The sequence below is a fragment of the Choloepus didactylus genome, chromosome 12 (assembly GCF_015220235.1).
Source record: "Choloepus didactylus isolate mChoDid1 chromosome 12, mChoDid1.pri, whole genome shotgun sequence".
Classification (NCBI taxonomy): domain Eukaryota; kingdom Metazoa; phylum Chordata; class Mammalia; order Pilosa; family Megalonychidae; genus Choloepus; species Choloepus didactylus.
This window is the reverse complement of record NC_051318.1, coordinates 64,320,755-64,348,348: the sequence shown is the minus strand read 5'-3', so window position 1 is coordinate 64,348,348 and position 27,594 is coordinate 64,320,755. Positions and strand designations below refer to the sequence as shown.

Sequence of the window (27,594 nt, the reverse complement as noted above, 5' to 3'; positions counted from 1 at the left end):
CATTAGTATCTTCAAAAATATAACCTCCTTAGCTTCCTTTTGTTTAAGTTGAAGGTGTATATATTAACATGAAAGATTTTCTTTCCTTTTTGGAATAGACAGTGATTTAATTTTATGCAAAGTAGAGCCATATTCTTCTAATAGCAAAATAGAATGATGCCAGAAACATGATTTAAAAACTAAAAGGACAGGTATTATATTTAACTTTCATTATATTATTATTTTAATCTTTTTATTAGTTTCAAGCTTGGCTTTTGAACCATACCTTGATAAATATGACTTTAATTAACTTCTCAGAAAGTCTATCAATTCTTTCAATCTTTTTTTGTTTTTAATGTTGGGGCTCCCTCCCCTCTGCACCCAGGAAAAAAAAAAGACGTCTGAAATAAGAATAATAACCATGTTCCTTCCTTCTCTCCTAAATAGTCAACTGTAATTCATTTGTGAGCACAATTGCTACTCACCCTCAAGTTGCTGAAATCATCACATACCTACAACCAGTAACACTATCTTCAGCAGCATCATTTTCATCATCAAAAATCTTTATTAAGCACCTAAATGTGCAGAGTGCTGTTAGACTTGACATATCAGAAGGAATTACTTGACAGTCGTTTCTCTGGATCCCTAGACTTGCCCAGAGTTTTCCCCTCCTCCCGGAGAGGGAGTACTGGGGATTAGGGAGACCTTTCACTTGGCACTGACGAGCCATCAAGCTTAGGTCCCTGAGTGGATACTCTTTCTGGGCATTACTGTGGTGTGTTGTAGAATTAAAATTTCTTTAGCTTTGACAGAATCCAACATTTCTTCTGGAGCATGGTATTTAATTGTTTTACTTCTTAGTTCAAAAATAAAACATGGAGAATACATTGCCATGACTTTTCCAATTAATAAAAAGATTGTGTTGAGTTTAAAAACAATGAACTCTTTTCATGTCCAAGTTACTTTTAGGAGCTATTATAAATTATTACCTTCCTTTGCATCAGAGATGTCTTATGACTAAAGGCCGAGACAGCCCCCATGATGCTCTTTAACAATGACTCTTATGTTTCTTTTGGTAAACTCATAATGTTAATTACACTCTGCAACAGATGGAGTGCCTTCCATCAAGGATCTCAATGCACCTTACAAAGTCATGAGTCATCATAGCCCTTCTATAATGGAGATTACTATCCATGGTCACAATTTTATAGTTAAAGAAACCCAAGCACAGAGTTGGTAAGGGTCTTGGCTTCTTAAAGTGGAATACCTTTAGGGTCTAAACATTTAGTCAGTATTTAAGAAGGCAGAGAAATTCAGTGAATATTTATTGAATGAATACATGAATGAAATGGCTCATCAACAAAATTTGGTTATCCTGGTGGTAAATGCCCAGACCATATTTGTTTTGAAGATTCATGGAAGAATAGATAAGAAGTTATTTACCACCAATTAATCAATCATTAGGATGATTAGTGTAGAAAATTGCTATTTGACCATAATAATGATATAGCAAACCTAGAAAATAGAAATGACCCAACGTTTCTGGAACATGATGCAGAAGAAACATTGAAATTTAGAGCTAAAACATTCCAGAGGTTAGTCAAGCACTTTCATATTTTAAATGAGAAAATGAGATCTAGAAAGGTTAATAAATGACTTGTGCCAAGTCACTCAGCTTTTAAAGCCTTAGTTGAATTTCTTTACACTGTCTCTTCTTTCAGAAAGGATTTAATTTGGCTCTCTCACTCAGCTGGTTAATAGTATGGCTAACTAGAATCTGGGCTTCTAGCCCTAATTGATCCCAGATCCATCTTTCCGCTAAATTCCATTTTAAAAATCTTTCACAATGAATCTCTGTCTATACACTAAATATCACAAAAATCATAGCATGTGAAAGCTGTAAGGAGGTTACTTTTGTTAATCCTCCTCTTTTAATCACCGGGAATCTGATATTCAGGGAGGTTAAAGGAATCACTCAAGTCTACATGGCTAGTTACCAGCAAACAGAGGCCTAGATCCCCACTCCTCCTTCTTTCCATTACTTCAGAATCTGGAACTTTCTTCTATGAATCAGGATTCCAATAGCAAAAACTACCAATATGGCCCCTCCCCCACCGGCCATGGAGGCTGCACCACCGCAGTGCCCCTGCCGCGGCCTCCACTTGTCACCCACCTCATCTTTGACATGGAGGCCTCCTTTGGATACTGAATGGCTGTATTCCAGTGGTGTTTCAAGAAGTATGTGGTCGCTATGAGAAGAAATACACCTGGGATGTAAAATCCCTGGTGATGGGGAAAACTGCATTAGAAAAGGCACAAGGTGGTAATTGAGGTCTTGCAGCTTCCAGTGACTAAAGTGGAGCTGATGGAAGAAAACCAAATGAAGTTCAAACCACTGGTCCCCACAGCTGCCTTGTGCTAGGTGTCAAAAAACTGATCCACCACATATGAAAACACAACATTCATTTTGTTCTTGCTACCAGCTCAGGGCCTGCATCTTTTGAAATGAAAACAAGTAGACACAAAGAGTTTTTCAGTTTGTTTCAACATTTCGTTTTGGGAGATGATACTGAAGTGACGACTGACAAACCCGATCCTGCCATATTTCTAGCTTGCGCAAAGAGATTTTCTTCTTTGCTTCCGTGGAAAAATGCCTTGTATTTGAAGATGCCCCAATGGGATGGAGGCGGCCCTGGCAGCTGGGATACAGGCGGTCATGGTGCTGGACGGGAACTGTATACCAAGACTTGATGCAAAAGGCCACCATTGCGCTCAGCTCCTTGTGGGACTTCCAGCCCCAGCTGTTTGGCTGGCTGCCCCCTGAGTGGGAGGGTCACAGCGCCGTCCTCTTGGCTCTCCGCGCCCAGTGTCCTGACCCTACTGCCGAGGAAATGCTGAAAGCAGCTGGGCAGCTGCCGGAGCACAACCTGCCCAGCTTTCCTGGCCTTCTTGCAGCCCACCCTCTCCTCTAGCCCCAGAGGGATGTGGAAGTCCTTAGGAGGTTACCTTATGGCCAGGCTGTCCTACCTCGCTCTTTAAAGTGTTGATAAACCCTCACTTGACAGTTGAGGAGAAGCAAAGGAGAGACAGCCCCAGAAACAAAGATCAATCTTGAATTACTGTTGGAATAATCAAACTGATTACACTGTGTTAGAGTGAATATACACACAAACATACACATGTGTACATACAAAGGTGTATATGTCTGTATTCTTATATGTGTATATGTCTTACATGTGTATGTATATTGTTATATATATAAAAACATATATACACATACAAAATTTACTTTTCCAAGACAAAATGAAACTATATTTGTGTTCAATTATTTTCTTTTTAGTTTGTTAAACACTGGCTGGAAAATGTAAACTATGTATACATATATTTACATGCTTTTATGTGTATATATACATATATACACACACATGTATATTATATATAAATATATATATTATATACTGCTCCACTCTCCCTAGCACCTATCTTTATTATTATTATGTTTTTAATTTTTATTGTGAACTTTAACATATGCATATATAACAGTGATAACTTTCAAAGTGCGATTTCACAAGTAGTTAGCAAATTTCAAAGAATGTCATGGGTCACAGTTTCACAACTTCAGCCATTTCCATCATTGTAAAATATACATACAGAAAGGTGTCAACTCTTGATGTGCAGCTCAACAAGCAGTGATATATGTAATTTCAAACATTGTTATGGATTACAGTTCCACAGTCTCAGTCCCTTCCCTATTAAGCAATAGAAGGTATATACAGAAAGGTGAAGACCTTCAAGGCACAATTCAACTAGGAGCTACAGAGCAAATCCCTATGGATGCTGTAGGCTACAGTTCTACCATGTCATTTACCTCCTTCCAGCCATTCCAAACCCTAGCATAAAAATATATATAATTATATAAAGTTTCAGTATTCATATACTTTTGTTAAATCTTACCTTGTTTGTTGCTACCCCTTCCTCTCACTTAATCTCTTTCTCCATCTTCAGGGGTGTCTAGTCAGTGACCCAACTAATTTGTTCATATTGAAAGGGGGGTATGTAACATCAACAGTTTCCTTTTAGTTTGAACATAATAACTCTGACATATATCTTATATTGACAACCTTTTGCATACTTGAGAATGTTTATTACCTCCTTTATTTAAGAACATTGGTTTCTAATACATTCTTGGATGGAAGCGTGATTTTCTTTCAGAATGCATACTTGGTAGGACTAGGCGACAGTTTATTTATATGACGCTTGAGTGATTAGCTCCTTATCAATTTGCTCAGCCTTTGGCATTTGTCTCTAACATATCAGGGGAAAAAGCAAAGATGGAGAAATGGGGAACAGGATCTCAGGGCATTCTGTCTGTTTCGCCCCTCTGGTGTTCTGCCTTTTATTCTAAGTTGTAGGAACTGTAGTGGCTCACCTGCTCACCTGTTGGGCAAACTCGTTTCAGTGTTCCCTACGGCCAGTGCCCATGTCTACTCTTTGGATTGTCCTTCAAACCAGTTGCAATATCTTACTAGTCCCCTCACTCATTTTGTGAGATAAAATCTTTGACCCATATTCATGTTAAAAAAGAAAACTGATACAGTTTTATCATGATTACTCTGCAATCTTATTTTACTAAAGACAAATGAGAAATAAACAAGTTAACATTATAGATTTGAAAATGAAAAAAAAAAAAAAACCTGCAGTGTGTCATTAGGTCAGTGGTGACTTGAGATTCATCCATTATTTGATGCCTTCTAAACTTGTAAATCCAGAGAATGATAATCATTATTTATCACAAGGACTCTGAAGTACTGCAAGCTCCCAAAGTGGTAACTTTGAGATTGAACTATGTAATTAAAACATCATATTGACACCTAACCACTATTGATAACTAAGGTTTTCTGGCATTTTTATATATTTTGAGTTTGCACCATCTTATTCTGTAATCTCAATTCTTTAATTTAACAGGGATCACCAAATGAAACAGAAGAATGCATGGGTAAATTTTCAAGATCAGGCTTTTCCTCTTATTTTGCATCTTCTTCCTTCCTGTAGAAGTTGGCACACAAATCCATACTTTGGATCATCTAGTATACCTTTAAAAAAAAATCTAAAATGAAAGCATCCATAGCAAATAAATATTGCAATGATATTTGTATTAATAATATAAATGATAATAACAGCACTATCCATTTTCATGGTGTTTTAAACTCAAGCTGGGCAATGCACTGAACATGGGCAATTCTTCACGGATCACTATGAGCTGGTGAAATGGACTGCTGTTATTCAGATGGAAAAGGTGAGGATGGGATTGGATGCAGATAGGATGGGATAGAGAAGGTGAGGAGGAGGTGGTTAAAGACTTTCCTTGAGTCATATAGTTATGAAGTAGTCAAAAACTCATGCTACATCTTCACTTTAATAGCAGACATAATAGGTCTAGACAGGTTGCATTGGGCTCTGATTCTGAAAATACTCACTTCTAGACTTACTTGCTGTTGCTAACCCTTGGCATATATAAGCTCAACATAAAAATGATTCACTGCTACTATTTGTATAGGAAATTAACCACAGGGCTCCCCATTCCATTATTTATTGCAATCTGTGTGCTATGGTCTTTGAAAGGTTGTAAGTGGAATTTGTACTATGAGTTGACTAATAAGAAGATAAGGAGAAGCAGCAAGTTTCTCCTTTCCTTTAGAGCCCCAAACTGGCACCATGAGCAGGAAAATCAGCTCACATAGTAGGCTCAGATGCCCTGTCTCTACACCAGCTCCCCATTGATATCTCCTGACAACTAAAGGGATCACTGTAGGACTGTTCGGTTTTTCTAGGTAAAACACTCAAGCTTTGTTTTATTAGGAGAGCTATGGAATTTTAACTAGTTGCCCCCCCCCCCCTTTTTCCACCTTCTTTTTGAAGTACGGCTAAGAGGTAGCAGTGGTATTTAGACACAAGAATCAAAGCATTTCAAACTTCTTAAAGAAATATATCACTATTCTATTTTATTCCTCTTTTTATAATTACAAAAACCTATTTCTATAGATGTTTCCTCTGACAGGCTCTTATTTTCCTCTCCTTGTCCAGGCTCTTTACTAAAATGTTAAAGAGACAAGGAATCTAAAGGAGAGTGTTCTAGATTTGTATGTAAAATCAGGATTAGAAAGAGAAAGTTGAGATCGGAAAGTTGAGTGCAATTTCTTTTTATCCTTCCCTACAGCTGACAGGGAAACGCTGAGGTAAGGTTTTGATCGTGGTGACCACACTTTTTGCTGTTACATCTTCTGTCATCTGACAATATCAAAGTATTTGACATGTTGAAATAGAACCTTCATAACATCTTTTTAAATTAAATAGATGGCTTGAATCATCAGCCTCATTTTTTAGAGAAAGACATAAGGACGTTGGTGTGAATTGCTTGAGGCCTGAAACATTTGTAGTGTTAGCTAGTAACTGAAAGTCTTAACTTCAAAGTCTTGCTCTCAGAATTTGAATTCAGATGAGTTCAACAAACAGTAAGTCCCTACCATGTGCTTTGCACCGGGGTGACTAAAAATTATAGTATAGTTGGGAAAAGAGAAAAAGAGTTTAAATACAGGTAGTTTCCAGGCCACTGATTTCAGCTGTTTAAAATTCTATACTTTTCAATATATTGGGTTCTGTAATTGAAAAATAAAAACGAACGTGTAGAGAGCAATGATGCCCAAGAATTGCTGAGATTTAGGAATGGAGTAAATAATTGGAAATAAAGTTATTTTGAATTGTAATGAGTTAAATCTGCATCTTAGAAATGAAAAAAATTTGCCAAAGCTCCTGCAAAATGTTATAACTTCTCTCAATGATATGAACTGAAGCTGTATCATAGTCAGAACATGGTTCCAGGTGCTGAAGGAATCCAGAAATAAATCCCAGGACTTACTCTAGAACAGGATTCACCATTAGGTGCCTTCACGGAATACTCATTTACATAGAGTAATGCACTCTGTTTTTATCAATAACGAAAAGTCTGAAGTCATTTTTTTCCTGCTTTGTTCAACAAGTATACAATGATTTGGTTTATGCAGCCTTCCATTTTCGGTAGCATTTAAAGACCTCTTCCATTTACTATTTAATTGTTTCTTCCTGGCATCCTAGCAATGCAGTTATTATTATCCCCATTTTATAGGCAGCAAACTGAAGTTATTAAGAGGTTAAGTGATTTGTTCAAGGTCAAGCAAAGAACAGGGTGAGACCTCTATCTCCTATCTGTCCCATTAACTTTCTTTTAACTAAACCACCCTGCCTGAAGAAAGACTATTTGAGCTTCCCAGCAAAAGGCTGGAAGGCATGCGATAATTTTTTCTTTAGTAAAGCTTTTTCTCAAATATTTTTATTAAAATACTATTACAAAGAAGAGAAAAGAAATACAAATATGTCTCATCTCACTCACCCAGGTTCTCTTTCTAGATAATCTTCTGTGCTCATATTAAGTTTTAAAAATGAGATATCACATCAACTGTTTTGTATCCAATAAATCCATACTCACTGCATGAATGAGCTATAAAAGAATTTAGCCCCTTCCTTACAGGGCACATGTTCTCGGACTTCTATATTTATTTATTACATTTCTCGTTTTCTGAACTAGATTTAATTCTTGGAGGCTAGCATCCGTATCTGATTCATTTCTTTTTAGTCTCAACGTTTGGCAGTCTGCACTGAACAGAGAGGTGCTCAATAAACATTTGTTGAATGAATGAATGATTACTTCCATAGGGGAAAATAAAACACTGAACATGTCAATGAGAGTAGATTCTCTACTCCTCACTTGCTTTTCATCTGTCTTTACTTTGAACTCCCTGGTGGTTGTGGCTGGGTCTCATTTTTAGTAGCATAACTGGTAAATGAAAGTCTAATTTCAAATTCTGGGTCTCATATTTCTAATGCCTCCCTCAGTGACTGACAGTTCCACATAGATATTCCATTAATGCTTGTGGGATGAAAAGAGCAAGAAAGGAGGGAGGGGGCAAAAGTAGATAATTATAATACTTATCAACTGTTGTGTTCTCTTTAAGTGCTTTACTTGTATAATGTCCTTACTTCCTGCAAGGATCCTACCAGGTAGATGCAATCATTTGCCCCACTTAACAAAACCAAAGCACAGAGAGATTAAGTAATTTATTCAAGGTGACACAGCTGATAAGTGACAGAAACAGGAATCAAACCCAGTGTTCTTCACTGAGTTATACTGCCTCATTGAGTTTTAGTATCGCACAGAAGAAAAAGAAGGAAAGAAGGAAATAGTGGTTACCAGCAGAGCATTAGTTACACTCCATATATTGTATGGGGAAAACCCTAGAGAAAGATCCAAAATTCCTATGTCTCAATAAAAATTTTGTCCCTATTCATTTAACTTCATCGAATATCTCTAGATGCATTCTTTTAATGTGCTACATGGATATAATTATACTATACCTGCCTTACTCAGAGTTCTAAAGTTATGTGAACGCAATTTGAGATGAATGAAATACAAACAACTATGATGATGCAGGCTAATTATTTTGATAGCTCTTACATACATAGCACAGCATATTTTATCTTATTCTCAAAAAACTCTTCACAGAACAAATATTGTTAACTTTATTCAGCCGAATAGAGGCATCAAAGTGGGCATTATTAGACTTTGTATTGATTGTTAACAAATGCAATTGTGATCAAATGCAGAAACTTTGAATATTACCGTAGACTTAAAAAAACACCTTTTTAATTTTGAAATAATTTCAAACTTACAGGACAGTTAGAAAAAGAATACTAAACCAACACAGAGAACTCCAGTATACCCCCTACCCAGATACCCAGACTTACCAACTTTTAACATTTTACCATAGAATTTTTATACATTTTTTATGATGGCACATGGATGGGGCTTAGTTTAATGTTTGACACATCTGACATTACGCAACTACCTCACAATACAATGGGGTGAGGGGGACTTGGGGGGTAGGTATATTATCAGAGGAAAGAGCTCCACCTGCTGATGGACAGTGTCACTTCCAACCACACCCTTGGAAATCAGCCTAATATACAGTGGATCATAGTCTGTCCACTTTGGAAAATAATATTAGGAATGCAATTACTGTCACCCACCGCACCCGTGTGCATGCCCACACTCACACACAAGCACACAACCCTACCATTTATTGAGAATTTATCATTTGCCTGGCAATTGAATAGTAATTCCATTAATTCTATTAATTCTAATGACAATCCTGGCAGTACTGGTTAAGGACAGACCCTGAATCCAGGCCACCTGAGCTGGAACCTGATCTATCATTTTCTAGGTTTGTAGCTTTAGGCAATTTACTTAATTTCTCCGTGGGTCTCATTTCTCCAATTGTAAAATAGGCCTAATAATAATTTCTACTTCATAGGGTTGTTATGAGGATTAAATGAATCAATATTTGTAAAGAATTTACACTAATGCCTGGCATATATTACATATTTGTGTGATAGATTTAAAAGAGGAAAAGAATAGATGAGGACGTTGATGCTTACAGAATTTTGTCACCAAGTCCTTAAAGTGGTAAATCCAGGGGTTGAACACAGACCATCTGACAACCCTCAACCCCCACCCCAAGCTTGTGTACTTAAGCACTAAGCTATTCAGCTCCTTAATACAAGACAATATGATGAAATACAACCTAAAGGAACCAAGGAAGACCTGTGACTGAGTTCTTATTTACTAGGTGATGATTTGCTATTTCTCTGTATCAAATTCAATCTTTTCTATTCTTTGCATTCTTATCTCAAATTCCTGATCGTTGACTTCCAAACCCCACAATTTCATCCAATTGTTGCTACAAGAATCTTCATGAAAAATAGCTATAATACCCTGAGATTATGATGATCGTGCAGCACTTCTCTTTTTATTTTCCTTGTCATTCTCAGAGCTCTTCCTAAACACCTCCTTGCTACTGCTTACAAATGTCTCATTTCAAGGTTCTGTCTTAACCCTATTGTTAAAAAGTCACTATTCAGCTCACGGTATAAAGGAATACGGTAGCTGGGGTAATCTGGTTGGAAGTTGAAGCTGCTTGGGAATGTTCATGGTCCAGAGAGAGACCTGGCGTTTAACATAGAATTGAATTGGCCCTAAGTGCTGTGGCAATGACTTCAGACCCATGTGAAGAATTTGGGAGCTGGCTTGAAGGGTGGGCACTGCTTTGGGTTAATTGATGATTCCTATCTGAGAAAGGATAGTAGGCTAAAGGTGGTGGGGAAACGTTAGAGGAAAATTCCGAGCACCCACAACCCCAAACTGAAGATGCTTAAGAGACAGAACCATAGGAAGACAGCAGCACAGAGCTTTTTCTCTTTGAAGTCAACACATTACAAGGTGTAGTCTCAATTAAAATGATTTGTGAGGCAGGATAAAGTATTTACTTGGAATAATGAGGAGATTTATTTGTCCATTTAAAAATTTAAAAATTTAAAAATCTCTATATTTTATGTGGAATTTATAAAATTCGTTAAGCACTAAAGGAGAAATAAAGATAATTAAAATGTTAGGAAATTGATGAAGAAAAGTTAAAGGAATGGGGAATTTAATCTGAAAAAAATCAATTAGGGATAACTTAAGAGTTTTTAAGTCTATGGAATGTTACTTATTAAAGAATCAAGTATTTGTTCTCTATTTCCGTAGAGATCACTCATAGAAATGGCCTTAAGTTGCCACCAGAAAGCTTATATTTGCAAACAAGAAAGAACTTCTTGATTAAACTCTAGAACTTGTGAAGGGAGGAAATTGTGGGTCTTCGCTCCAGGAAATCTTTAAGAATTGAAAAAGTAAGCCTTAGGTAAGCTGATGTGGTGTTGGGTTGAAGCAGAAGGCTTAACTGGAATTTCTTTAGGTCTGTACTGAAATGCCATGATTGCATAAATAAGAATTTGTCCACAAAGCAGGAAGAGAAGCAGACAGAACAATCAAGCATATAGTCTATTTAGCCATGCACTTGCCTTCCTGAGTGAAGATTTTGGAAATCTCTGTTTGGAAGCAGTGTTCCAATGCCATAGCCAAAATCTTATGAACACCATGGAAGGTCCTGGACAAGCATTCATTTTTTTTGGCTTTTTGATAGGGTCAACTTAAGTAACAATATGGACATTCTCATCACTTTTCATTTGTGTGGAAATTGGTTACTATTGGGTGTGTACATGTATGAAAAATTCATATTATAACAAATACAATATTTTAGATGAACTTGTCTGGAATGGGAACAATTTTGTCAATTACCTTTTAGTAGTTTTCTGATGATGGATCTGAATTCAATTAAAAGGTGATATCAGTAGCTGGGGGATGATAGTGAGGTGTCCTCCAAGATTTTGAAAGTAAGGTTGCTCTTATTTTATTTTTAAAGTTAACCTTTCTTAAAGTTAAAATCAGAAAATTCTTACACAGTGCATATGATTAGTCATCTATATATGATGAATGGAAAATTCCAGAACAACTGACACTTTGATCTAGGTAAATTAAGGGGGAATATCAGGAAGGAGGACTGGAAAGTGATTGTAATTTTATAACCCAGCAAGTGATAACTTAAACATTTGCTTTGTGTCATGTCTTGGAGAAAGACTGAATATAGAAAGGTTCATCGGCTATGGGGGCTTAGAAAAGGCAGTGTCACAGAAGCCGAAATTATCAGGGGTGACTTGGCAAGATTCTCTATTGGCTGAGTGTCTTGTGCTCCTGAAGATCAACTCTGCCCTCATTTTCTGAGTCGATCCGTGCTTACCAAGCAACCTTCAGGTGATTTCGCTTTCCCACGTAATTTGACCAAATGGGAGAAAGTGTATTCATCTGCCAACTCTGTCTTTCCAACCTTCTTAACAGAGTCCCTATGAGCTAGGTTAGTGTACATCTTCTCATGAGAGACAGCTCCCAGGTCAGCATGCTGATAGTATGGGTCTGAATCTGTAGGTTTCATATCCTGGTATATGCACCAAGGTGATGCAGACATTCAGGGATTTGTCTGAGTAGCCAGCCATCATTTCTTTTGTGTGCTCTCTCCCTCTCTCTTTCATTACTTGTCTTCCTCAAGCTGAAACAAAAATATGATGTAAAAATATTTTCATTGAAGTGACCGTTGTTCTTCAGCCCATATGGGTGAGAGCTTCCTCACTAACCCTAGAAGGTGGAAGTGAGGAGATTGGGTCAGGCCTTGTGGGAAGGAGGCACTGAGAGGCTCTCAGGCTATCTAGCAAGTAGGATAATTCTCATGTCAGAAGGTCCTGGGATTGATGACTCACAGGTTCAGCAGCCACATTTATCAGACACTTTGTACTTCATTGGTTTTGAAATGTAATAACCCCGATATTTGGACATACATTAGCAGTTTCCTGCATGCTTTCTAATGCCCACTCCCCCGTTAGAATGGCTTCCTCTAAATGACTGGGAGCTTGTTGGTACCATACATCATAATACCACATGGATGTATGTGAATAGGTTCTAGATGGCAATGGATTTCCTGACACTTGCAATAGCACTCTAGTGAATCTCACTGCCACACTACCTCCAGTTGTGACCTTATCAGATTTTGTAAGCTAAATAGGCTTTGGCTGGGTCAGTTTGTGAGTGGCAGGGATCCAAGGAAAACCAGGTGCTACAGGAAGTGGAATTGGTGATTCACTCAGGTGCATTCTTTCTTATGATTCAGGCTGACCCACTAGCTAATCATTGTGAGTGGGTACTCTGCTTTCAGAGTTGCTTGTGAATAAGGTGTATAGTAAAGGTCTTAATCACTTTTGCTGACCGAAGAGCTTTCACAGAGATTGCCCTATCCAGTGCCCACAGAATTTCAAAATGGAGGAACTGTCTCTTTTGGTAATAGAAGTTACTGGTAATGTCACCATTTTAAGGTATGCTGTATGCTGTACTGACTGCCTTTACTCAGAATTGCAATGTGGAATGTGTTATTAAGAACCAAAGGCATTTTGCTTCAAAGCTAGGTTTGTTCTTGGCAGTGAGTATATTTATTCCTGATTATTATTATTTTTTATTTTGAGTTTGTTAAATCTTTGGCTTTAAAGTAGTATATAGAAGAAGCTTCTTTATTACATTTATTTGTTCAGGCCCTGCCTGCAGGATTTAAAAAGGATTATAAAATAGAAACAATAAATTAGGAAACTAGGGCAAAAAGAAAATGTGGCTGAGAAAGTTAGGACCAGGAATGAGGAAATGCATTAGCATAAGTATCTATATCACATATTATAATCCCCTATAAAATGCAATTATAACACAACTATTCTTGCCTAATTCAGAGGAGAAAGTCAGCAGAATGAGTAAGCTCTTTGCCATGAGACAGATCTGGGTTTTTTGTCTCAACTCCGCCACTTACTATGTTACTTTGGGCATGTTTCTCACATCGATATTGTGAAATGGAGATAAGGATAGTATCTACCTCAAAGAACTCTTAATGAGTATTAAAGGAGATAGCCCACGTGAAAAGTTTAGCATGATGCATGGTACATAGTAAGGCTTACCAAATGGTAACTATTTTTATTATAACTATTATATTAATTCCTATGAATTTATGATTTGATAGAAGAGGTCCTTTTAAAAACACATGCCCCCTTGACGTTTGGAGGAGGCATGAGTCTGGCAAGGCCTTGAAGGCTTTGCTACCAGCTGTCCTCATTTTCATCTCAAGCCACAGCGCAGGACCCTTTAGGGGCACCTTCACTTGCCTTCAGGATTCCTGCTATACTCAGGCCTCCGTCTCCCTTGCCACTTGCAACATTTTGTGTCTCTGTCTCCTAAAGGTTTTGATGGTGAATACAGGAATCAGCTAATAATATATTTGTTATGTTTATAAGCAGTGTAAGTCTGTGGGGGAAGTTTTCTGGTACATCTTCACTCTGTGGTGGTTAGGAGATCTACTTGTCTTGGCTGCCTGTCATTGCTTATTGCTTGGAGAAAATGTGGTTCTCCCAGGGCTTTGGCAAAGACCTTGAATGACCTGCAGGGATCCTCACTAATCCTCCGTCTATCTTCCTTATGTGGAGCTGTCCTTAATTCACTGCCACAGGCACAACCACCTACTTACTCAGATTGAAACTTTGATCCTGCAAATGTAGGAGTAATCTTAAGGAAGCCAAAGCTGCCCTGGCAGGAACACTGCTCACTGTGCATTTGGAAAAATAAAAATATGGCAAGGAAGTGACCAAGGAGGTCAGAGTGCGTTGTGGGAAAGGAGGGATGGAACCCCACTGTCCTTTCTAAAATTATTTTATGAAATTAGGAAAAAATTAAAGTCTAGTTGTTAGTACTGTTTATTTCTGGAGAGCATCTCCTTTAAGGAAGATAAATTGTCCTTCAAAAGCATCTTTTCAGGTACCCAATATGTTTCTTCCACATTTCTTCTTAAAGTTTAGTGAATAAAGTTTACATATAATTCAGGTAAATTCAAGACTAGTAGACCTTCTTATCTTAAAATAGGTTAGCCATCTTTGGGGTGACAAGCTTATTGTCCACATTCTAGAAATGTGCTTGTCAAGCATCCTTTGTATTTTCCCAGCATCCTTTGTGAACTTTTGCCCCTATTAGATATTCAATTAGTTAGAGCAGAAGTGCTCAAATAATATTTCTGAACTGGATTTATTGCTTTAGTAAATTCTTACCTGAGTAAGTTCCGATTTTACATTTTCAACTTTTCTATCATCTACGAACTTGCTCTCTTCTCACATTGCTGCATATGATTACTTTTGATGGGCTCTGGAGTCAGACTAGGTTCAAATTCTGGCTCAGTCACTAACTAGTTGTGTTACTATAAGCAGGTCACCTCACCTTTTTAATCCTGTTTTTTCCATCTGTAAACTGAGTATTAATAAGGTTGTGAAGATTAATACATGTCAATTGCTTAGTCTACTGCCTAGCACACATTGAGTATTCAATACATGTTAGCTACTATTACTATCATTACAGTCTTCATTTCAGTGTTAAATGTCAACTTCAAAAGTGATCAGCTCAGGATATGAGGGTATAATTTACAAAAGAAAAAATCAAATGGTAAATAAACTTATGAAGAAATATCCAAATTCACTAAAAATCAGACAATGCAAATTAAACACTGATAGATAATTTTTATCTAAAGAATTGGAAAAGACTATTGAAAATGTTAATAGTCTATTTTGGCAAAAATACAGTGAAACAGGCAGGTGCTGTCAGATCTAAGAGAAAGACTGTAAATTGGCATACCCTTTTGGGAAGGCAATTTAATAAGTATCAAGAGCTTTAAAAGTTTTCATACCCTTTGACCCTATAATCTCACATGTACTTTGAGATAGTCAGTGAGACCGTTAAAGATTTTTATAAAGTGCTAATTACAATAACAATAAATGTGAAATTATGTGTGAAAATAGATGAATGACATTGTGAACTTAATTAATAGCACTGAAATATATATATGAGGGTGGTTAAAAGGGAAACTGTTAGGCTGAATATATGGCAATAGAAAAAAATTTTTTTGAAAATCTATGGAACAGCACTAAACAAACAGTGAACCCTAAGTTAAACCATGGACTATAGTTAATAGTACAATTATAAAAATTTGCTTTCATCAATTGTAACACATGTATCACACCAACGCACAATGTTGATAACAGGGTAGTATTAACATCTATTTTATGTTTGATTGTTCTGTAAACCCACAACTCCTCTAATAATAAAATAAGATTAATGCACCACAAAAAATAGATGAATGGTAAAATCTACCAAATGGAATATTATATTAAATATAACTTTTTATAATGTAAAATATTAAAAAAATAATCTTCTTAAAGACATTTAAGGTTAGGAGAAAATACTCCTACATATTACAAAACTGAATATATTGGATGATCTCACTTTGATATTAACATATATATGATATATGTACATCTGTGTGGCCTCTTGGACATCTCTACTTGTATGGCCAGTAGGCATCTCAAACTCAACATTTCCAGTCTATTTTTTCTTTTCCCCAGCCATCCATCCCCAGACCTGTTCCTCCTCCTCCTCTAGTCTTTCTCAATAAAGGGAAGCTCCATCCTTCCAGTCATTTAGGTCAAATATCATACCCCAGAACCAATCCAGTGGTAAATCCATTCACCTCTCCTTTCAGACTTAAATGGCTTCTGACTACTTTCCACCACCTCCAACTCCTTCCTCAAGCCTCCATCACCTCCTGCCTGGATCACTTGCACAAGTCTCCTGTCTGGGGTCTTTGTATCAACCGTTACTCCCTCTGCCTTCTTTTCTTAACATGCAGCCAGAGTGAGCCTTTAAAAATATGTAAGGTCATATCATTCGTCTGCTTAAAAGCCTCCAAAATGGAAGCCAGATCTGCTATTGGCCAGCAAGGGTCTGCTTGATTAGCAGTTCTACTCTCTTTCTCACCTCATTCCCAGCCATTCTTCTCTTCAGATACTCAGTTTCAGCCGCAGTGGCCAATCTCTGTTCCTGCTTCCCTTTCCATGGGGCCTTACCACCTGCTATTAGCTCTGCTGGCACCATCCCTTTCTTTAGGGCTCTAAGTGTCACCTCACCATCTGACCATCCATGTTAAATAGACATCCCAACCTTCTCCAATATTTTCTCCCCCCTTACCTTTTTTTTTTTTTTTTTTTAAATGGCACTTACCACCTACTCATCTACTCTCTCTCTCTCCCTGGTAGAATGTAAGCTCTTTGTAGAGCTGAGGATGTTTTCCTTTTGCTTACAATTGGACCTCCATTACTTAGAACAGTTCCTGGCTTACATTAAGCACCCAATAAATATTTGTTAAATAAAAACAAATGAATTTATATCTCTAGATAAATTTGATGTTTTTAATTTTCTGTTTATACTCTTCTGTCCTTAACAATGTTCCAAAATTAAATTTGTTTTACTTTATTATCAGAAAAAATCCCTGCAAAATTATATTCTTTTATTTTTTAACTTGGCAATTACTGGTGTTAAAGGGCTAACAGATAAATGAATACATGATTCATGAATGCGTGAATCTTCCAACCTATTTTGTATTTCATCTTGGATAGTTCACTATGAAGTCTAAATCAGCTTGGTAAGGACATAGTTCCTTGTTTTTCCTTCACTTTCATTTCTCTTTTTTATGGCATTATTGAAAATCCCATATTTTCTGCATTTTCTAAATCTGAATTAGCATTAGGCTGGTGGCTTAGCTCTTGCTCATCCTTTTAACCTACTACTATTACTGCAATTTTTCTGTTTGTGACCTTTAAATTTGCATCATCACTCTCCAATTTCTTTCAGTGCAGTGAATTCTGTTTTGAAGTCCGCATATCTGTGCACGTTGAAAGGACATGAATATCTATAAGGCATCCCAGGTTAGGAACTTGGCTAAGCCATTTTCACATACTGTCTTTTCATCTTCAGAACAATCCACTTTAGCAGCTACTGTTTCTTCATATGACAATGAGGAAACTGAGGCTCTGAGAGATTAAGAAACTTTTCCAAGAGCACGCTGCTAGTAAGTGGCCGAAAGCAGAGCTGTCTGACTTCAAAGCCCATGCTCTCTCCACTTTTCATAATACTCTAGGGTTGCCTCCCAACTCTGCTATTTGCTTCTTTATTGCTACTTTTATACACTACCTCTTTTCAGAAAAGATTTGAACAAGTTGATGCTACTCTTATTATTACTAAGCTTTGGCTTCTGCCTCTATACTGCTTAAGTCCAGGAGGTTAGGGAGGATGGCATGGGCTAGAGGTGGATTGTGGGAGAAAGCTCATCTTGTCACCACTACCCATCCTCTTAGCTTCAACTCCCAGGGGTGGTGAACTTGCAATGGCATCTGAAATATCCCTGGCAGGGTAAGTGTTGGGGATATTTGTTATAGGTAATCATAGGTTTGGCTTGGTGAGTTTAGTTTGGTAGTTACTATACTAATAGGTAGTTTTTGATCTAGATGTAGCTTCCAATAGTCATCTGTTGATTGTTTTCTTTGGTAGATTATTTTTTTTCTTTTGAATTTTTTTGAAAAATATTAAGTATATCCTTATTTAATCTTCTCTGTGGAGAAGAATCCCATCACTTTTGTGAAGGGAAGTAGATGTTAACTAATATTTTGGAGTAGCATTTTAAATGCCTGATCCTGTTTAATTGTCACAATACCCTTGCGAGGTAGATATCATGTCTTTCTAATTTTTCTTTTCTTTTACACATGAAGTAACTTGGGCAGAGGAAAATTAAGTAATGTACAGGGCAGTTTCAAACGTAATTCTATTGGACTTCAACGTCCAGTTCTTTCCACGATGCTATGTACTTAATTCACTCTACTGATGGAAAGGTTGGGTGGGTTGGACCATAGCTCTGACACCCATGATCTTTAAAAGAAAAAAGAAGGTGACCACAGAATGTATGTAGTCTTAGATTTTGAGACTGTTGAGGAAAATGGCAGTATTTCAATCAAGTAGAGAAATGTAGCTGGTTTACTGGACTCCACAAGGGTGCTAAGCTATGGTGTGCTGTTGATACCTTTATATGTGACTGACTTTGTAAGTTGAAATATGTCTCTGCATATTTGTAACCTCAAGATGTTGATATTCCTCACCAAAAGTAGCTTTACCAAGCTGCTTTAATGTATAAACATCTGTTTAAGAAAGCTTAACTATTGTCTTGTCAATATTTGGGGTTAAACAAAATAGCTTTCTCAGTTCTTTTTCTGATTTTGACTGATATAATTCTATTGCTAAACTTATATTGAGGTCAGATAGTATTAATGTTATCTCACTTATCTAGAATGTGATCTTCTAGAACTTGCTTGCACTTGGGAAAAATCAAGTTCATCTCTGGGATTTAAGGGGCTGGTAGAAGTAAACTAGTTCCACCAGTATCAGGAAACCATGAGTCATCTCACTCTCATGCTTTTTGACTCTGAATCAAGAAGGGCAATGTTCACATAGAAACACATACAATTTGTCATGTTAGGAACAGACTGATCTTGTTCTAATGCTCTTGTAGAACACCAGTTACCCTTGTATGGGGAGAAATTTTCAGAAGTTAATAAAATGGGTTCAACCTTAAGGAATGTGATAATGCATCTGAGATGAGTGACTCAAAACACTAGATGGGGGACATATTTGAGGTTTGAGCATTGAAACAGTATTGAGTTACTTGAGATTTAAAAAATCATAATCACTCATTGTTTTCATATTTGAAACAGAAGGAAGTTTCCAATTTTATTCATTTTAAGGAAAATCAATCACTGGGCAGAAATAGACAAAAAAATTCAATCCCTCAAGGATAATATATTAATATTTTTATCTTTTAAAAAAAGAGCAAATATTTGAATGCAATTATTCATATATTGACTTTAATACTTGATTTAAATCCCATGATAATTTCCCAAGATAATTTTCTAGTGTCCACATTTCCCTGAATGCTTAGTGCCACTCCCTGGCATATATATGCATGATTAGGTCTGCAGGCCTGTGGGGACAAGCGGACATGCAAGTGCATGCTAGATAATAGTCAGCCCCTCGGGGATGGCAGAATTGTGCTGAACATTGGAAATGGGCAACATTAAGTGTTTGCAAAGTGCAAATTGGCAAAGTGAGTTTTCTCATTCAGAACCTTAGTTACTGAGATGGAAGAGATACATTACTATTTAGTCAAATCTCTTATTATACAAAGGAGCAAACTGAGGGGTTAATTATAGAAAAAAAATCTATATTTTCATAATTATACACTCAAGAGATTGTCTGTATCGCCACATGTTGGTTATTATGTTCTCAGCACTTATTTCCTGGCACTTAGTAGTTCCTAACTGTGTTTTTTGTTAAATGACTGAATATATATCTGAATGAATGGATGGATGACTGAGTGGTAGAATGAATGTCAGAGAAATTGTGTTAGCATGCACCAGAAACAGAAACCCACGCTTTTCTTATTTTTCTTTATATGTTATACTTCTCAGTGTGTTCTTTTTTTTAGATACGTTTAAGCATCTCCTTATTTCCTTTTAATCATTATTCCCTATTCCTGGAAATACCGCCTATTGTTAGCTGATCTAGGCCCCTCCTCCCCGTATTTTCACCTCTTCCCAAAGCTTTACCAAGTAACTGGAACAAAAAGTCATTTCTTCCTTGTCTACTTTGCCTGAACGTGCAGCACCTTATGAGTCACTCTTCACTTCTAAGACACAATGGAGAGCCTTCCATGGCTTGTGTTTGCTATAAATATTTACTCCCCTCATCTGTGATTTACTTAATATTAGCACAATTGTCTGGGTAACCTTAGATCTCTGGTACATATACTAGCTTCAGTACTTGTCTGAGATCTCAAACTATTTTAGGGTTCTAAATTTGGTAAAAATGGTATCTGTTCCAATTAAAGTTCCCAACAATTTTTTTTTCTTTTTTTTCTTGTAGAATATAGCATACATACATAAAAGTGACAACTTTCCAAGTGCAATTTAACAAGTAGTTAGAGAGCAAATTTCAAAGAATATTATAGGTTACAATTCCACAGTTTCAGTTTTTCCTTATTATGAAATATAACATGTATACAAAAAAAGGTAATATCTTTCAAAGTATGATTTAACAAGTAGATACATAGAAAATTTCCGAAGTTATTATGAGTTATAGTACCATAGTTTCAGTTATTTCCTTATTGTGAAAAACAACATAAATACAAAAACATGTAGCTTTCAAATTACCATGTAACAAAAAGCTATAGAACAAATTTCAAAGGATGCTATGTGTTATAGTTCCACCATTTCAATTCTTTCCTTCTAACTGTTCTAATACCCTAGCAACTACGAAAAAGAAAATTATATAAATATTCAGTATTCATAATCTTTTATTAAATTCCGTCTTGTCTGTTGCTACCCCCTCCTCTAGTTCAATTATTTTCCCAGTCTTCAAGGATATCTAGGCAGTGTCTACCCTAACCTGTTCATGTTGAAAAGGGATGTCAACTTTATGAGCAAAGGGGACACATCTAGTTGATCCAACAATTTTGAAATTATTGTTTTTTTTTTCCTGGAAGGCTAGGCATTGTTCTAGAGAATGTCTGTCCATCAGTCCCTTTCTCTTCATCTGCCCTCAAATCCTTCTAATGGTCTTGTGGGACAAGAGATATTATCTCCAGTTTTTTTTCATATGAGAAGGCTGGGACTTCAAGAAACTAAGTGACTTTTAGGAAGTGCTAGAAACAGGATTCAAACTGAGATCTGTCTGACTCTTCAGACCAAGTTCATTCTACCACAATATGCACTCACTTCTTCCCACCCTGTTATCACAGAGGTCATTAAAGGCCCCAGGACCACTAAGAACTGACCACTGTGTCCCTAACAAGGCAGAGAACTTCTGCTCCATCACCCCTTGCATCCTACAGACCCTGGGAAGGCAGTAGAGAGTGTGAGCAAACAAAGGTGCAGAAAGCCATTCTCTTGCCGATCTCTAAAAGCAGTTCATTGTGTTATCAAATGAGAAATAAAGAGATAAGATGTCTTTTATAGTTCTGAGAACCAGGGCTTATTAATATCTCCTCTGTATCTAAGGGGGCACTTTATTTTTACTTATTCTGTCTTAATTTTGTTCAGAATACTGGGGTAAGTTTGAGAAGTTCAGGGTAGTTGGTTAGTTATATCTTAAAATGCATCCACATATTCTTTCACATTGTTGTTATTGCAATATTCTCACACTTCACCTTTTTCACAGCAATCATCCCATTAGTCTCCTTCAGAATACTCTATTTTGAATAAGTAGATATTTAGTACATGTCTATTTTGTGGGATTTTTCTCTAAAAGGTGCTGGGAGCATACACAGATTGCCACCTCTGTTCCCTTTCCAGTAGAGGAGAAGGACATGTAACTCTTGCAAGCTAAACTGTGATCAACACTATAAACAGATTCATTCATTCAGTCAACATTTATTAAGCTTACCATGTGGAAGACGTAAAATACTAGAATAAAAGATAGACAGTGTTAATTGACTTGAAACATGTGCAGGTAAGGAAGTTTAGAAAATACAGAAATTACAGGCAGACATGAGATCAAGGAAGGTTCCATGGAGGAGATGGCTTCTTGATGGTTTGAAAAGGGAAGCACTCTAAGTATAAGGAAAAGTCTGTATAGATAATATGAGGTGGGACTGGATTAAAGAGGGGGAACAGCAAGCAGGTCAGTTTGAATGAAGAAAATTTGAAGATAGAAGAGAGAATAAGGCCAGAGAGGGTTAAACTCTTTCTGGAAGACAAGGATGTTTCACCAGATAACTTTATGACCTCTCAGTATGTAGTTGGGGTGATGCTCACCAACCGCAAGAATAGACCGACAGGCTAGAACATCGCTGTGGTGGTGATAGTGATGGTGGTGATTACTGTGGTGGTGGTGACAGTAGAGGTGACAATGATTGCTGTATTCTTATGATAGGAGTGATGGGAGAGGAAGAGGATACTCAGGAAAGGAAGGTTTTTGGAAAGAAAGGAAAGCCCACATTTTTTCTATGCCACATTATTGGTGAAGTTCTGTCCTAATTCTGCTTAAGGAATGCAGCATGGAATACTGCATTAGGCATACAGAAGTTCATGGAATTGATTGTTCAGTAGATTTAATAGCCAGCTAAACTAATTAAAGAAGGCAGTGAATCTAATGAGGGTGATTGGGCCTCTTTCAAACAAAAGAAAATCCAATTAAAGACAATAAAGCTGATAAGAGGGAAACAACCTAAAATGTATAATTAACCTGCAGAACTTAGTGTCATAGGATAAAATTAATGGATAGCATCAATTTAAGTAGAATTGTATGATTTAAAAAGCATTTGGCACTCACATGAGTAAGCAATGTTATTAGTATCTAAAATCCCCAGGTATAAACATCATTATCATCTGTTAATTTCACTTAAGATGCTGGAGTATATATTCTATTGCTTGCTCTTATGAAGTTTAATGAATATGGGAATTTTTTTATAGCCTTGAGTTAATTAGTAGCCACATGAATTCAGTAGTATAATATCATTGAAATAAGAAATAGAATTGATATAACAATTACTCTATGTTTTTGCTGCTGGAATCAGGATTCTTTTTGCAAATTTCCCATTAACATTATTTCCAGTTGGTTTTCTTATGATGGCTTCCATACTGCCCTAGGGAGATTATTTTTTAAAAATAATAATTATTATTGGTCTAGCAACCTTTCCTTACTCCCAGGCTCCCTCTTTCTTTTTCTATTTGTCAACTAAATTTCCTCACTTCCAGATATACTTCTTCAAAAATGCAAAAGTCCTCACCCATGTGTATATGGTATTTCTTCCTTTTAATAATCACTATCACATATTTAGGGGTTCTTTTTTCTTGCACCTTCTCACATTTATTCATTAATTTGACAAATATTTTTGGGACAGCTACTTAACATACTGGTGGGCAGTTTGATACAGTGGAAAGGGTGCTGGCTTTGGAGTCTGATAGGTTGAGGTTTTCATCCTGTCTCTGGAACTTAACAGCGACATGACCTTAGACAAGTTATGTAAGCAGCTTGAGCCTCAGTCTTCATTTGTAAAAAAGGGATTGTGTCTTTCCTTAGCAGGGCTCTTGTGATTATGTGAGATAATGTCCATTTAGTGCTTGGCTCATGGTAGGCACTCAGGAAGATGTAGCCATTTGGACCATTTTCTAACTCTGTGGCAAATGAAGTGGTTACTTTAGTGATGTACTCTGGTGTCCTAGGAGGGAACATAGCCAGAGGAAAGTTTTGTGTTTTTTAGCTCTTCTTCATTTCTCTGCTGCTTCTTCCTTTCTATCTGTTTTCCTTCTGGAATCTCCTTCCATACCTAATCTAGGTCCTGACTCTCTTCAGTATCTCCCAGTGTTCCTGCCCTATTTTCCAGAATGTGGTGTATTTGTGTTGGCTGGCATGGAAGGCCACCCCTTGCTTTCTTACTGAATTCACCTTGACACTGGGAGTTTTCTTGCTTTTCCTTATAGGCTATCATAATAATAGGGAAACAAAAAACTTTTATTTTATTAAATAATTTTGTATATCTGATTTACTGAAAGGAAATGGTTTCATAAGAAGGAGCTCTCTTCTAGTGTGTTATGTTCTTAAGGCATGAATAGAATTTTTATAGTAGTGAAGATTTTTTATGTTTGCTTTGTTGGCTGGCTGCGAAATAGGGTATTATGAAGCTACAACATATATACAGTGTACCTGCTTGCTTTCTCGTTGCTAGCTTATATTTTTAGTGCTAGAGTGTTACTTTAGCTTTGGGTTGTTATAGAAGTATGCCAAATAGATCTTGCACCCAGATTTAAAAATGGAAGAAAAGGAGAGAAACACCCCAGAATAAAGGGTAGGAAAAAAAATAGGAGAATTGAACAAGGTTCAGGTCATCAGGGGGCCAGGAATCGGTGAGGAGTCGCAGTTGGCAAATCGGAGTATAAGGCGCAGGAACTGAAACAAGCTTGGCACCCAACGCCTGGTATAGGGTATTTACTCAATAAAAATTTGTTGCCTGACTAATGGCAGCTATTTGTCGTCTTCCTGTTCTCTGTGAAGGAGACATCCTTACTCTTGCTCCCTTTATTCTAACCTAATAAGGCAAGACCTTCCACCTTCTTGGAACTATTGGGAAGAAAGTGTCTGTGTTTCCTTTCATGCACTCTCTTCCCACACTCTTCACAGTAGCAGGAACAACCTGATGAGTAGGGAAAGGAGACTTAGCATGTGTACTCAGGCCCTTCAGTCTAGTCCCTCTGGAGGGAGCCCACCCTTGGCTCCCTCTTGTCCTTCCTGTGCAGGGCACACCTGGGTCAAGCCCCAGTGCCTACTTGGAGCTGTTATGGGTTGAATTGTGTCCTACCAAAAGATAGGTTGAAGTCCTAACTCCCAGTACCTCAGAGTGTGACTTTATTTGGAAATAGGGCCATTGCAGATGTAATTAGTTAAGATGAGGTTGTACTGGACTAGGGTGGGCCCTAAATCTAATACGACTGGTGTTCCTGTAGAAACAGGAAAGGGGACACAGAAACAAAGCCACACAGGGGAGAAGGTCATGAGAAAATAGAGGTCAAGATAGAGTTATGCAGCTACAAGCCATGAAACACCAGTGATTGCCAGCCACCCCAGAAGCTGGGAAGAGGCAAGGAAGGATTCTTCTCTATGGCCATCAGAGAGAGAATGGACCTTTGGACTTCCAGCCCCTAGAACTGTGAGTTGTTTGATTTCCATTGTTTTATGCCACCAAGTTTGTGGTAAATTGATATGGCATCCCTAGGAAACTAAGACAGGGACCATCTGGACCTTGGGGTCTGATGGGTGCATGCCTGGCTATAAACTTGGACAGGTTGCTATACAGATTGTCTCTTTAGAGGAGTCTAGGTCTGGACCTGAAGAAAATTTGAAGGGAGCCTCTTTTCAATTGAAAATCCAAATCTTGTTTTTTCAGTCCAGCCTTACGGCTAATGGAAAAGATATTCAGAACCCCATGTGATGCCTAAGTATATTTTTTCAGTGGGTTTCATTCTCAGGGGGAAAGGGGAATGAAGTGTGGTTAATATTTGCAAAATCCAAACCTTCTGAAATCTTTATCCTATGGTGCGTTCACTGGGAAAGCTTGAGAGACAGACACAAGTTCTAGTTTGTATAACAACAACAGCAGCCACAACAAAAGCTCTTGGAGAGAGCAAGGTTTTGGTTCTGGGTACTTATTAAAACCCTATTTTCATAGATATTTTCTTTCAGATATAAAATTTCAATTTTATTATATTAGTTTTTAAAGTCAATTATGCACATGCATATAGTTTGATGTATGATGAACTTGTACAAGATGTTGAAATATGTGACAGCCTAGTGCCCCTCTACTCAATTCCCTTTCTCCAGAGGAAACCACCTTCAACTCATGTAACTGGTTCTTTTGGTATTTACCTTCAAATGAAACTAAATAACATACTTGTTTTGTTCCTTCTTGATTTTGAAGTGGTAGGCATGCATTTTTTATTTACTTCCCGCGTTTGGAAAATAAGGATTTAGCTATCTTTCACACTCCATCTTCCACCAAACAACAAACCTTCCCATGCCCCATTTTCCTAGTAGAGTTGTATTGTAATTTTGGTTAGTTCAGTCTTCAAGAATTCATTATTGCTCATTGTGAAAACACTATTGGCAGCTGAACGCTCTCAATATAACAGCTGTTCCTTTTCTGCACTGCAGTTTGTTTCTCATGGAGTAAATAATTGTCATTAATTCAACCCCAACTTGTCCTCAATGCATCAGTTACTCTGTCTGTTTTACTTTTTTGAAGCTATCTGTCCAGGAGATAGCTGAGCTGTATAGTATGCACTGGCCTCCTCCATTTCCATGCTCCATTGTCATCTTGGGATATCTCTTCACTATTAGCCTGGGATTTCCCTTTGTGTGACTTTTGTGTTGGGTCCCCTCCTTCCTGGACATTATGCTTTCCTTGTTCTTTGCATGGAGGGCATTCTCTGGTATCTTCCTTCCTATAAAACTCGGTCTGGAGGAATCAATCAGGTTTGCTCAGAATCTCAAGAAGGAGTGAGATTGATTTTAAAAATATTCTTTGGCCTTGATGTCTAAACAGGAGCAGAAAGAGACTAAACACAAATTAAAAGAAGATGCTCTGACAAGGCTGGAGGAAGAAAGGGATTTATTTAGGAGAAAGGCTTTCAATGTAGAGCTTAGGCCAGATATACAGGGCTAAAGAAGTATACCTCCTTTTAAAGATGTTCTGATTGTCACTAGATCAAAAAGCATGATTGGGGTTCAAAGAAATCTAGTAAAGGAAGGGAGTAACTTCTCAGAAGACAAACTGAATTGACCTCCCACCCCCTCAGGGGCGAAGGTCTAGAGCCATTTTCTTAAAGGTGTAGTTGGGACAGTCACCCATTCAGTGCTGGAATAACTATCCCAGGTAGTTACGTTTGAGGGAAGACTCAGAAGCTCAGGGAAGGACATTGGTAGATGAGCTCATAGGGGCAGTTATGTAGGTGGGGAAGCAAGTATGGTATGTACCCTGAGGGAACATGCTCAGGAAATGCATGGAGTTAGGACTCTTAGGAGAAGATATGAGACAAATGGGGCAAGGCCCAGGGGAAGCTGGGAGGATAACAATAGTTATTGAAACCACCTCCCGGCATTTCTGACTTTTCCCACAAAGTTGGAACCATTGTTGGAACTGTTGGAGAGAAACTTCTTGGAAAGAAGTGGAGTGCCATGGTCAGTCACCATCCCTGCCTTATTCCTGGAAGATGGCATATACAGCTCAGCCCCCTCTGGAATATCTGCATTCTGGACTAGCATCCCCAGATAATTCTCCCCTGTTGCATGCCCCCACTTGGTAAGCCTTCCTCGCTTCTGGAGGCTTACCTCTGTTTGTCCTCTTTCTTAGGGCTTGATGCCTCAGAGGCCGCTAGGATTCTCTGTGCCATTAGCAAACCAAGTATCCGACTCAAAGGTTCTCTCCTTGGGCAAGTCCCAAGGTCTAGACTGGGGCAAAGTTGAGGAGGTTTCATCTTTTTTAATGCAATTTCATTATATATGTTCTTATGCCAGATAATCATCCAAAGTATACAATATTCATGGTATCATCATATAATTGTGCATTCATCACCACAATCAATTTTTGAACA

The 27,594-nt window shown here is 37.5% G+C and overlaps 1 pseudogene; it reads left to right on the top strand.

The window, feature by feature from the left end:
* Positions 1-2,044: 2,044 nt before the first annotated feature.
* Positions 2,045-2,951, top strand: LOC119506867 (annotated as a pseudogene).
* The last annotated feature ends 24,643 nt before the right edge of the window (positions 2,952-27,594 follow it).